Below are 5000 nucleotides of genomic sequence, written 5' to 3'. Positions count from 1 at the left end.
TCACGTTAACTATTTCTTATATATCTAATATAATATACATGGAGACGGTAAGAATTCTTTTAATCGAAGATATACATATACTTCTCATCAATATCCAAAAGCTTATCGAAAAATAAATTACTCAACTTTTACGTGAAGAATCGTTCACCCAAACCTTATCCCCTATATATGTCAGGAGAACCCAAGGTTCCCCTCCAGACACGATTTAGCAAACTTTTCCCGATCGATCCGACCCACCGAGGCCGTCTCGACCGTCCGCTGCGCCTACTAGGGCCGATTTCTTCGGACTCCGATCAGAAAATATACCGATGCATGTCGTTAACACCTAGTCCGCCTCGTCCGATCTATCTAAACAGTCTCGACGCACCCAACACTCTTTCAAAGTCGGATTACTCGGACTCAATCTGAAAATGGACCGATGCATGACGTCAACACTTAGCCCGCCTCGTCTGATCTATCTAAGCCATCTCGACCCACCCAACACGCCTTCCAAGTCGGATCACTCGGACTTCGATCTGAAAATCTCCGGACTCATTTTTATGAATATCCCCAGTCAGTAAGAACGTTATTTCGCCAATATATACCAACAATAAACCATATTCCAATAGCTGAACCAAAAATATAATTCCCGATCCAAACGTTCTGCATCGCCCAACGCGACCACCTTCCCTATATATGTCAGGAGAGCACAGGGTTCCCCTCCAGACAACACTTACGCTCTATCCCCGACTCTCGGTCGATCGATAGGCCAGGTCAGCGGTGTCTGTTTCGGCCGAAGCTCGGACTTTGGTCAAAATGTTCCGATACAAAATTTGAACCAAGATAGATACAGATATGATTCCTTCTTAAATATACGTTGATTATCGAACAGAATATGGTAAATATTTTGCGATGACCGAGGATTTCATGAATTTTTTTTTTTTTTCGAAAAAATTTTCTATTATCGGAATTTCCTCAAATTTCATTTGGTTGCCTCCTAATGCTTATTAAAAATGATAACCAACAATCAGAATCATTATTTATCATTTATTTCAATTTTTATAATGAAAAACGTTCACGTCCTTTCGCGCCTCTCGATCGTCGTTTACGTGATGCATCGGTCAGCCCTAGTTTACGTGGTGCATCGGTAAGATCGAGTTCACGTTCTGCATCGGTCTGCCCGAGTTTACGTGGTGCATCGGTAAGATCGAGATTACGTGGTGCATCGGTAAGATCGAGTTCACGTTCTGCATCGGTCTGCCTGAGTTTACGTGGTGCATCGGTATGATCGAGTTTACGTTCTGCATCGGTGTGATCTAGTTTACGTTGTGCATCGGTAAGATCGAGATTACGTGAAGCATCGGTATGATCGAGTTTACGTTCTGCATCGGTCTGGACTCTGAGATATATTTTCGACGTGAAAATGTTCCGATACAACTTTTGAACCAGGATAGTTAGAGAGATGATTTTTTCTGGGATGTACGTTGATTGGGGAATGGATTGTGGAAAATAACTTGCCATGACCGAGGTGTTCTCGAATTTTTTTTTTTTTTCGAAAAATATTTTCTGATTTTGGATTTCACTCAAATTTGATTTCGTTGCCTTCTAATGTGTTCTAAAAGAGTAAATCAGTAATCAGAATCGAAAAATATTTTTCGGATTTTTTTTTTTTTGAAAAAAAATTTTCTGATTTTGGAATTTCCTCAAATTTGATTTGGTTGCCTTCTAATGTGTTTTTAAAGCGTAAATCAGTAATCAGAATCAATATTCATTGTCGACTTTAATTTTTATAAGGAAAAATGTTCACGTCCTTAAACGCCTCCCCATCATTAGCCCGAGTCCAAGTCGATGTCAGTCCCGAGCGGACGGTGTCAGATACTACCTATCGCCCCGGTCTGGACTTGGCGAGGTATTTCGACGTGAAATGTTCCGATACAACTTTTGAACCAGGATAGTTAGAGAGATGATTTCTTCTATGTTGTACGTTGATTGTGGAATGGATTGTGGGAAATAACTTGCCATGACCCAGGTGTTCTTGAATTTTTTTTTTTTTCGAAAAAAATTTTCTGATCTTGAAATTTCCTCAAATCTGATTGCGTTGCCTTCTAATGTGTACTAAAAGAGTAAATCAGTAATCAGAATCAATATTCATTGTCGACTTTAATTTTTATAAGGAAAAATGTTCACGTCCTTAAACGCCTCTCCATCGTTACCCCGACTCCAAGACGATGTTAGACCGGAGCGGACGGTGTCAAATGCGACCGATCTCCCCGGTCTGGACTTAGCGAGATATTCCGACGTGAAATGTTCCGATACAAAAATTTAACTGTGATAGTTAGAGAGATGGTTCCTTTTGTGATGTACGTTGATTGTGTAATAGAATATGGAAATAAACTTGAGATGACCGAGGTCTTCTGGGATTTTTTTTTTTTTTCGAAAAATATTTTTCGATTTCGGAAATCCCTCAAATTTCATTGAGATATGTCCTAATGTGTTCTTAAAACTTAAATCAACAATCAGAATTAATATCCAAAAGTTATTTCATTTTTTATAAGGAAAAACGTTCACGTCCTTTCCGCTCCCAAAAAGTGAGATATCATAGAAAATATCGCTATATTTGTTGTTTACGGCCATACCACGCTGAAATTGCCAGTTCTCGTCAGAACACTGAAGCCAAGCAGCGTCGGGCGCGGTTAGTACTTGGATGGGTGACCGCTTGGGAACACCGCGTGCTGTAAGCTTTTTTTTTACGTTCTGCATCGGTCTGCCGAGATAACGTGGTGCATCGGTATGATCGAGTTTACGTTCTGCATCGGTAAGATCGAGATTACGTGATGCATCGGTAAGATTGAGATTACGTGGTGCATCGGTAAGATCGAGTTTACGTGGTGCATCGGTAAGATCCAATTCACGTTCTGCATCGGTAAGATCCAGTTCACGTGGTGCATCGGTAAGATCGAGATTACGTGGTGCATCGGTAAGATCGAGTTTACGTGGTGCATCGGTAAGATCCAATTCACGTTCTGCATCGGTAAGATCCAGTTCACGTGGTGCATCGGTAAGATTGAGATTACGTGGTGCATCGGTAAGATCGAGTTTACGTGGTGCATCGGTAAGATCCAATTCACGTTCTGCATCGGTAAGATCCAGTTCACGTGGTGCATCGGTAAGATTGAGATTACGTGGTGCATCGGTAAGATCGAGTTTACGTGGTGCATCGGTAAGATCCAATTCACGTTCTGCATCGGTAAGATCCAGTTCACGTGGTGCATCGGTAAGATCGAGATTACGTGGTGCATCGGTAAGATCGAGTTTACGTGGTGCATCGGTAAGATCCAATTCACGTTCTGCATCGGTAAGATCCAGTTCACGTGGTGCATCGGTAAGATTGAGATTACGTGGTGCATCGGTAAGATCCAGTTCACGTGGTGCATCGGTAAGATGGAGATTACGTGGTGCATCGGTAAGATCGAGATTACGTGGTGCATCGGTAAGATCTACTTTACGTTCTGCATCGGTCTGCCCTTGTTTACGTGGTGCATCGGTAAGATCGAGATTACGTGAAGCATCGGTATGATCGAGTTTACGTTCTGCATCGGTCTGCCCGATATTACGTGGTGCATCGGTCTGCCCTAGTTTACGTGGTGCATCGGTTTGGACTTAGAGATATATTTTCGACGTGAAAATGTTCCGATACAACTTTTGAACCAGGATAGTTAGAGAGATGATTTTTTCTGGGATGTACGTGGATCGGGGAATGGATTGTGGGAAATAACTTGCCATGACCGAGGTGTCCTCGAATTTTTTTTTTTTTCGAAAAAAATTTTCTGATCGTGGAATTTCCTCAAATTCGATTTGGTTGCCTTCTAATGTGTTTTTAAAGCGTAAATCAGTAATCAGAATCAATATTCATTGTCGACTTTAATTTTTATAAGGAAAAATGTTCACGTCCTTAAACGCCTCCCCATCATCAGCCCGAGTCCAAGTCGATGTCAGTCCCGAGCGGACGGTGTCAGATACTACCTATCGCCGAGGTCTGGACTTGGCGAGATATTACGACGTGAAATGTTCCGATACAACTTTTGAACCAGGATAGTTAGAGAGATGATTTCTTCTATGTTGTACGTTGATTGTGGAATGAAATACGGAAAATAACTCGCCATGACCGAGGTGATTACGATTTTTTTTTTTTTTCGAAAAAAATTTTCTGATCGTGGAATTTTCTCAAATTTGATTTGGTTGCCTCCTTATATGTTCTAGTAGCGATAATCAACAATCAGAATCAAAATCCATGGTCGGGTTTGATTTTTATAAGGAAAAATGTTCACGTCCTTTTTTACAACCCCGACTCATTGACGATGTTAGAACCGAGCCGGCGGTGTCAGATACGACCGATCGCCCCGGTCCCGATCGTCATTTACGTTGTGCATCGGTCTGCCCGAGATTACGTGGTGCATCGGTCTGGACTTAGAGATATATTTTCGACGTGAAAATGTTCCGATACAACTTTTGAACTAGGATAGTTAGAGAGATGATTTTTTCTGGGATGTACGTTGATTGGGGAATGGATTGTGGGAAATAACTTGCCATGACCGAGGTGTTCTCGAATTTTTTTTTTTTTTTCGAAAAAAATTTTCTGATTGTGGAATTTTCTCAAATTTGATTTGGTTGCCTCCTAATGTGTTCTAATAGCGATAATCAACAATCAGAATCAAAATCCATGGTCGGGTTTGATTTTTATAAGGAATAATGTTCACGTCCTTTTTCGCCTATGTTCTTTTTCGACGTGAAAAGTTCCGATACAACTTTTGAACCAGGATAGTTAGAGAGATGATTTTTTCTGGGATGTATGTTGATTGACGTACGAAACTTGGAAAAAAAATAGAAAAGACCGAGGTACTCTAGAAAAAAAATTTATTGAAAATATTTTTTTGATTTCGGAATTAATTCGAAATTCATTCAGATGTCTTCTATCAATATCGCGAAAGAAAAATCAATAATCAGAATCGATATTCATCTAA

General features: G+C 40.6%; 1 non-coding gene across 1 annotated transcript; it reads left to right on the top strand.

The window, feature by feature from the left end:
* The first annotated feature begins 2601 nt into the window (after window positions 1-2601).
* On the top strand, window positions 2602-2720 carry LOC123688425. Its single transcript, XR_006749947.1, has one exon. It is a non-coding gene; the product is annotated as a 5S ribosomal RNA (ribosomal RNA).
* Window positions 2721-5000: the final 2280 nt, after the last annotated feature.

The sequence above is a fragment of the Harmonia axyridis genome, chromosome X, assembly GCF_914767665.1.
Source record: "Harmonia axyridis chromosome X, icHarAxyr1.1, whole genome shotgun sequence".
NCBI classification, from domain to species: Eukaryota; Metazoa; Arthropoda; class Insecta; order Coleoptera; family Coccinellidae; genus Harmonia; species Harmonia axyridis.
This window is presented reverse-complemented; position numbering and strand designations above follow the sequence as displayed.